The following is an 8,912-nucleotide window of genomic DNA, read 5'->3' on the forward strand; positions in this document are numbered from 1 at the left end:
ATGACGGCACACCTGAAAGATCAGCACTGGGGAGGTAGAACTGTGAGTTCTAGGCTAGCCTCTTCTGACCTGCATCGGCACTGCAAGACACAGGTGTACCTACCTACATGCAGGCAATAGACTCATACAATTAAAATAAAAATAATAAATTATTTAAAAAAAAAAAAACTGTCCCAAAAAATATAAAATAGGCTGGGCCTGGTGGCACATGCCTTTAATCTCAGCACTCGGGAGGCAGATGCAGGCTGATCTCTGTGAGTTCAAGGCCAGCCTGGTGTATATATATGACAAGTCAAATCTTTCTCATTTTGTACTCTGTTACACAACCTCTATCAATGAAACTCCTGCAAGCCAGGCAAATTGCCCTCCACTCAACTACCATGCCAATCAAATCGCAATAAGGTACCTATCTGTTTAATGCATTATAAAGTTATAACTGAGCAATTCTCATACAGTAGCAATCAGACACAGAGTGCACAATATCCTTACGAGGGGAAACTTGGTTTAGAATAGAAGAAGGAAAGACAGACTCTTTGAACTCTCTCCAAACTTCATTTTATACACACCACACACACACACACACACACACACACACACACACACACACGGGGCTGGAGAGGTGGCACAGAGAGTAAGCACATTGACTACTCTTGCAGAGGACCCAGGTTTGGTTCCCAGCACCCACATGACAGCTAACAACTGCCCACATGACAGCTAACAACTGCCCACAACTCCAGTCCACAGAATCTGCCGCCCTCTTCTGGCCTCTGCAGGCACTGCACAACACAAATAAGAGAGATGCAGGCAAAACACTCATATATAAAAATAAAATGAAAATTAAATAGTAACACACACACATACATGTACATCCCAAACAAAAACAAAAACCAGAGTCAGGCATAGTGGTACACACCTACAATCCCAGCACTTGGGAGGAGGATGAAGCAGGAGGATTGGGAAGTTTAAGGCCAGCTAGAGCCATATAGTGAGTTCTAGACCAACATAGGCTACAGGATGTGCGCCTTTTGCTTGTAAGCTATTGAGCTATAGAGCAGATCTACATCGCTCATTAGATTTTTCAAGGAGACCTGATACCCACTGAAAAGACTGATTTTTTTTTTTACATGAGATAATTCAACAAGGAGAATGCAGTTTCTTACATCATTAAATTCAGTATTTCACACAAACTTATATAAAACCAGACAGAGCTACACTCAAATCATGTACCTTACCCAACAACATCAATGTGAAGCTTTTAGAACAATGCCTGGGACTCAGTGATCATCCAATAAACATTAAGGTGCACCTGAGTTTAAATTCAACCACAGCTACATAGCATGCGGTTGTTATAAGGAGTGAGTGTGCTAACACAAACAGAATGCTTACAAGAGCATTTAGAACATATTATCCCTGGAGAAAAGGAAGAAAATGTTCTGTACTTGGTCCAGTTTTCCACAGTCAAGCCTTCTGGCCAGATTTGAGTCTTTTGCTTTTGTTTTGTGTTTTTATTAGTGGAGATGTTGAGACAGCTCTGTTGTTCAGGCTGCCCTGCCAACTAGAGGCAATTCTCCTGCCTCAGCCTTCCAAGTGCTAAGAGTACAGAGAGGTCAGGCAGCACAGCTGAGATTGGGGTCGTCATTTTCTGCATCCATTCCCTGGCTCCTTACAGTATGGAGCAGTTTTCTCATCCCTCAACCTCAGGAGCTTTTCCTGAACTGTTTAACTATCTCACCATGTAGAAAGATGAGGTCCCATCTTCTTCCCCCTCCGCATTCTGTGGCTTTTTAAGAGTTCATATATACATCTTTGCTGTCAAACAGGCACAGTCATGTGTCAATCCACCAAATACTCCTGCCTAAAGAGAACCAGGCTACTGTGAGCCGAAGAGTGACGTATTTTCTCCACTCACATAATCACTGCTATCTCACTTTCTTAGATGTGCTTCAGTGAATCACCACCTCACCAGGTGAACCCTGAACCCTGACAAGGCCACAGTAATCACCACTGTCTTCTCTTACTGACTCTCACAAAACCTTGTGTACAGCTACCATTCATTCAGTTAATGAGCTCAGAACCCTTAACAGCTCTGCCACATCTGCAATGTTTTCATTCCGAAAGGCAGCCTCAAGGAAACCCACAAATTTAGTTGCTCTGTACTTACAATAAAGTAACAACTTTCAAGATTGTCAAAATAGATAAATAAAACTGCTTCCTAATTAGAAAGAAAAACAATCTAGAAAAGAAAGTGAACTTAATTAACAGCCTTCCAGAAAACTATAGAAGCAGCAGCATCTGGACTCATAAATATTTGAATGACACTGACTGAATGAAAGGTTCCTCTAAAGAAGCTACAGCTTCAGAAGAAAACATCCACCAAAAAACAAGGAAATGATGAAATATACTCAATCTTGTGTTGGGGACCTCTGTTATGCAAAGTAGAAGCCCCTTCACGTCCGGACAGCTCATGCAGCTTGGGGTTATGTGCTGGGGCTCCTTTCATAGCAGGGTGCCTTCCTGGCATCTTTCCTGACTCTCCTTTTGAAGTGCCCGCCACAAATGCTCACATAAACATGGCCTCTGGCTCTGAAAGATACCATGCTTTTCCTGTGTAATTTTCAGGCAGTCAGCAGTCTGGCAGAAACCCACTTCCATATGTAAATAGAATGCCTCACAAAGTATCTAACAGCCAAAGCTTTTACCACTACCCCCATGGTAAAAATATCCCAGTCTTTCTCTCAATATCAGAGAGCTGGGTTGCAGAAAGCTGGGTCACAGAGCTGCTGAATCACTGAGAGCAGAGACACTTAATAAAGCTGTAACACAGACTAAGCCGAGTCTTGAGTCTTGTGTCTTACTACCGGCGACCTAGCCTCTCCGGGGGGCGCACTCCTCTGTTACCGACTTGAGGACATTCCTAGCTTTCGCCGTCCTCATACTCTTCCCGAGTGGTCCAATGGCCAGTGGACCTCGCTTCCTGAGGAAAGTACACGGGTGAATTAAGGGCGGGATTCGGCTGGACAACGCTCCAGCAGCAGAGGAACTTTCAGCACCGGAGCGGCGGACAGAGACACAGGACCCGAAGCGGCTGAAAAGCCCGCGGGACACCCGCCACCGCTCCCAGAGAGGCGCGGCCAGAGCCAGACCCGCGCCGCGACTCGCCAGGTGTGGCGGGGACCTTGAGGTACCCGCGCACCCCACTCCTGGGGCCCAGAGCGACCCCTATAATCTTGAGTATAAAATTTTATGAAATTTAATCCAAAAATGATCTTTTAAAAACTTATTTTAGCTGGGCGTGGCGGCACACACCATTAATCCAAGCACTTGGGAGGCAGAGGCAGGTGGATCTCTGTGAGTTCAAAGCCAGCTGGGGCTACAGGAAGACCCTGTCTCAAAAAACAAAAAAACTTATTTTGGAAGTAAAAGGGATGCCACAGTGTGCAAGTGGCACGGGAGGTGTGCAGAGATCCAGAGGACCACTCTCAGGGATTGATTCTCTCCAGATACCTCGTGTGACCCAGGGAGTAAAAAGGCATCAGGCTCTTGCAAATGCCCCCTCCCACTGAGCCATCCCACCAGCCAAAAAATGATCTTTTAAAAGTGATACAAAGAGCACAGCTCAGGGGCACACGCCTTTAATCCCAGCACTTGGGAGGCAGAGGCAGGCAGACCCCTGTCAGATCAAGGCCAGCCTGGCCTACATTCATAGAGAGTTCTGGGGAACTCCAGTAGTAGGGGAGACCCTATCTTAACCTCTCTTGGCTCCTTAACTGCCATTAGATTCTCCCACTGGGACACTCTCGCGATTCTGTTCCAGTCTTCCTCATCTTTTTTACACTTATCGATTGACCTTTGCACTTCATGAGTAAAAGCAGTAGTGTTTCCATACTCACTAACCAACATACTGGAAACCAGTTCAAGTCAATGCACACAACCAGGCACTTCCAGATGGTAGAGTAAGGTTCGTGATAGGGGTATAATTATGTTCTTTGTAATGATTCATTTTCACTGAAAAGAACTATCTTACCCACTACTGTTTCCAGAGCCAACTACATACACAGATATAATTTCTTTAAAAATTTTATGTGTATGAGTGTATTGCCTGCATGTATGTGAGTGCACCCGTGTCGTGCAATGCCACAGAGGTCAGAAGAGGGTGTTGGATCCCCTGGAACTGATGTTAAGGATGGTTTGTAGCTAACGGGTGGGTGCTGGGAATCGAACCTGGGTCCTCTGCAAGAGCAGTTAAGTGCTTTTAACCACTGAGCATCTCTCCAGCCCCACACAGATATAAATTTTTTAAAAAAGCAAATACTTCCAGCCGGGCACGGTGGCGCATGCCTGTAGTCCCAGCACTTGGGAGTCAGAGGCAGGTGGATCTGTGAGTTCAAGGCCAGCCTGGTCTACATAGTGAGTTCCAGGAAAGCGGGGGCTAAAGGGAGCCCCTTTCCAAAAAAAAAAAAAAAAAAAAAAAAAAAACAAGTACTTCCTTTTTACTACGTTTAGAAATGTCAGCATAAATTAGAACATTCCAAAACTTGGACGGAGGACAGTGTAAGAGTATCAAAGGCAAACTGACATTCAATAAACATACTTGACAGCACAGTAATTGATAAATAGCTTGTGATAAGGTTCAGATAGCCCTGCCCCCTTACCAACAGGATCCCAAGGACATCTCATGCTCCTGAGAGAAGGGAACCTAGCTGATAAGCACCTTGGTCTTTGAAGTCAAGAGAAGCAGACTTTTCTCCACTGTTTGGCCAACACAGCAGGCTTCCCCTTTGATCTCTAAAGAGGACAGGTTTTAACAGTCCTATTCTCCCACTCCCCATCCCCCCTCCCCACCACCCCGCACCCAACTTTAAAAAAATACATCTTCCCACCTTCTGCAGGAGGCAGACATTTTCCCTGCCCGGAAGGGAATCTGTCCAATGTGTTCCTTTGCTAATAAACCCTATTTTGATGGCGTTTTAGCTGTGCCTCGGTGCGTCATCCTCCATTTGCTCATTCTCCGCCAACTTTTTACCTATCAGATGGTGCCAAAACCCGGTTCTTACTTCAAGGGACCCGCCTGGATTTCTCCAATGCCACTAACTTGGCTCTCAGGTACATTTCTTTTCTCTCTCCTCTCCCCAGCCCTCTGCTTTGCTCTCACCTCTTTCTGGCTCTCCTCTCTGTAAACACACTGCCTTGCCTACGTCTTCTTTTGATCTCCTTTCCCATTGATTTTCACTACTCCTGCACAGCACTGTGGTCTCCGTGATGGACCTGCTTCATCCATTCCCTATCTCGGTTCCCCCAAAGCCGCTCACCACCGGCATCTCGCCCCACCCCCCTTTGCCAATGGCCTGCAAGCTCTGCTGTCTTCCATCCTTCTTCCTGTCTTTATCCTCTTCCACTGCCTTTCTTCCTCACTTTACTCGGGATGATTTCTGATACTGTTCAGTCCAACACATACGAATGCTCTGTATCCTTCTCCTCTCCCTCCCCCTCCCATACTAAAGCTTTCTACTCCCTGCTGTGTGCCTGCCTGCCAGTCCTCCTCGTGTCTGACCTCCCATGCATGCTTTAAACCTGCAGGACCCCAAGGCTTTTTTTTTCCTTCCCACTATTCACCCCCTCCAGGCAGCTGCCAAAAGCCAAGACTACTAGCTCGCCTGCCCTGGAAATTTTTTCCTTTAATATTCTAATGAAATAAGTTTCCAGCTGGGCCCTTTCTTAAATTCTCTTATAAATGTGGCTAAAAACCCTTTAGGGAAGCCTTTCTCCCCATTTTGACCCAACTAGCCTAAACCAGCTGGGCAACTTTGCTGGAGCATTTAAAGAATTTCAGGCGGCTTGCCCCAATGACAAAGAAAAAACATTTTAAAAGCCTTTTTTTCTCCTAAACTTTTTCTCAGGCAAAGGGGCTCAAACTTTGATCTTGGGAATCAAGCAACTGGTACTCAGGCGCCTACTTTTCTAACTAGACCTAACCATTTTAAATTTCACTATACATAAAAGGTCAGTCACTGCTCAGGGGAGCCAAATGCTTTCAGACCAACAAACGCTGATTTATATGCCCTGTTCCTTCTGCTGCCTTCATGAGTTTCCTTTCCAGCACAGCTTCTGTCTACAAACTAAGAGCTCTGAGAACTTGGCTTTGCATTCACAGCTACAATGGTTGGTGAGAAACATGGATTTCTTTTATTTGCTTTTCTATTTGAGTCACATATACATATATATCTGAGGGTACTTTCTTCTTTAATATCAAGCCTAATCTACTGGTACCAGAGATGCCTACAATTCTCTTACAATTTATTTTTGTTTTTGTTTTTTGATGATGTTATAGAATAAACAATGCATTTCTAGTTCAGAGAAAGGTAGTAATGCCAGATCTACATAATGGAAGCTTAAATTTTAACATTGTTTAGGGCCTGTTTCTAAAGGGGATTACTTTGAGTTTTAACTTCTTCTATGGTATATTTACTGTTTTTTTGTTTTGTTTTGTTTTGTTTTTTTCTAGGCACAAAATGTTTATTCAGTAATGGATTTTAACATCTTTTATATGGTATTTGCTAATTTCTAAAAATGACTTTTAAATTCCTGTTTTACATAGTATATTTGCTAGTTTCTAAAGGGAACTTAAAGTTTTTCTAGCCATTTGCCTTCAAGGTGCAAAGGGAGCTGACACTTTGTGATGACTAGACCTATGAAGCAGATGAAAATTTGCTGTATTCCAAGGCCAAAACCTTACAAGAGACAAGCTACTACCAACACATAGGTACAACAATGAGAGGTAAAAAGTAATAGTCTACTTGAATGAGAGGCTTGAGACACCATCTCTACTGGTCTTAACTCCTCCACTTTCTACATTGTGATTCTAAGCCTGTTTTTCTCTGAAATAGTTATTTCCCTCTCTGATACTCAGATGGTCTATGTTTGCTTATGTTCCTGCCCCATCATTCCCTGAGTGCTTTCTAGATATAATGTCAGGGTAATATTAATTATATTGGTAAATTTGCTGTCACGTGCTGTTTGAGCTCACTGAGACGCTGACTCTGAAGATGGGATTGGCCTTCCCGCTTCAGACTTAAGCCTATTATCTCAAAATGTGTTCTCCAAGACTTCCAGGTTCAAGCTGGCCCCTTGATCCTGTGACAAGGAGGAGAACAACAAAACAGCCTAAGAGTAAAGGCACTATGCAGTTGAGAACCGCTAAGGTGTAAATTAATTTCAACAGAGGGTATTACTGACTATAATAAAACTAGCTAATGGAATTATTTTCAGTACTATTTACATTTTATTTATTCTTAACCTAATCTGTTAATGTTTCCTTTTGTCCTTCCTATCTCCTCTGATTTATGTTCTTAGATTGACAAGGTTTTATTAACTTCCTTCAGTTTATTTAGCTCTTAAAAAGAAAAAAGATGCTACCTCAAATCTATATAGAAACTTTAGTCTTTCTTTAGGCCACTAATTACCTATACAAAATGACATCTAAACTGGATGGGTAAAATCCTATTTGTTAAATACCATTTTTGTTTTTAGTTTACTTTCATGGTGTTTTAAGATGTATTCATTTTGCTTGTCTACTTCAAAGGTGTTTTGGTTTAAAAATGATAAACAAACCACATTCTCAACAAAGGCTATATAACTAAATATGTATATACAGTCAACATAAATTTATGCTTCTTAAAATTAATTTCCATGGTATGATACTAATTTTTAAGTAAAATCTGATACAAACTAAAAATGCTAAGTTAACACCAAAATACTTTTTTCAGCCAAAATATTCTCTCTTTAATCTACAACATGGTTCCTGGTACTAAAATACATAAGTTAATTTTAAGTACCTCTCTCCCTATCTCTCTCTCTCTCTCCCTCCCTCTCTCACCACTGCCCTTCTGGGGCTCTACCAAACCTCTACTAAACCACCACCTTTCTGGGGGTCATTTCCCTCAGCCTCTACTAAATACACCTCAGGATCAACTTGTTCCACAAGCTTCCCTCCCTTCTGGTTCACTGCGTTTTTTCTGCTTTTCTCCCATCCCAGTCCTCGTACTTTGTCTCCAAGCACTGGGTGGTCACGCCACGCTCTCATTGCAGGGTTTTCCGCTCCTCTCGCTTGCCTCAAAATCACACGTGTCAGAAACTCCTTTCCTTTCTGGGGACATAGGACGCTATTTCCAGAGATAGGTACACGCACTACTTCCTGTCCAGGACAAGATCCTGCTTTTCCTCTCCCTGATGATCTAATTGTGGGACACTGCCTTCTGGAACTTGGAAATAACTCAAAAATAATAACTCAAACCTGAGCAACAAATAAAAGGCGCTTTGTTTTGATGCCTGGTTTTCCTCGCTCTTGTTTTGTGTGACCAAACCCCTTTCCCTCCTACTCCCACCCCGTCTCTCTCTCTCTCTCTTTCTCATCTGCTGCGCTTTCCTGCCCGGACTCATGATCCTGCTTCCACTCCCTATGCAGAGAGGATTTTCTTTGTCTCCCATCTGCTTGGTTCTGTCTCTACCTCCTACCAACTTGCTGGGTTCTTTCTCTATCTCCTCTTCACTCTGTATTTAATATGTCACTATGGGAAACACCCACTCAAAGTCTAAGGGTCTCACACCTTTTGCTTGTCTTCTTAAATCCTTAAAACAACTAGGACTTTTGGGTACAACAGGCCAAAATGCCTGAAGTTCCTGTGCACCACTGCCTGACCTCAGTACGAGTTAGACAATAACTCTGTTTGGCCAAACACTGGAACCTTAAACTTCAATATTTTGAGAGATTTTGAAAAATTTCTGCCGTTGTAAAAGCAAACAGTCTGAATTACCATACAGCCAAGCTTCCTTTGATCTCCATGCTAATCCCTCCCTCTGGGTCCCATGTTCTTCCCATCAGGTTCCTTTGGCTAAGACAGTTTCACAGGATCCCA

At 43.2% G+C, this 8,912-nt stretch overlaps 1 protein-coding gene across 9 annotated transcripts in view; it reads right to left on the reverse strand.

Moving 5' to 3' along the window:
* Positions 1 to 8,912, reverse strand: part of Eif4g3 (eukaryotic translation initiation factor 4 gamma 3) — a 327,817-nt gene that overhangs the window by 242,113 nt on the left and 76,792 nt on the right. The window lies entirely within an intron of this gene.

Source organism: Nannospalax galili, unplaced genomic scaffold (assembly GCF_000622305.1).
Source record: "Nannospalax galili isolate Female #2095 unplaced genomic scaffold, S.galili_v1.0 scaffold2019, whole genome shotgun sequence".
In the NCBI taxonomy this organism is placed as follows: Eukaryota; Metazoa; Chordata; class Mammalia; order Rodentia; family Spalacidae; genus Nannospalax; species Nannospalax galili.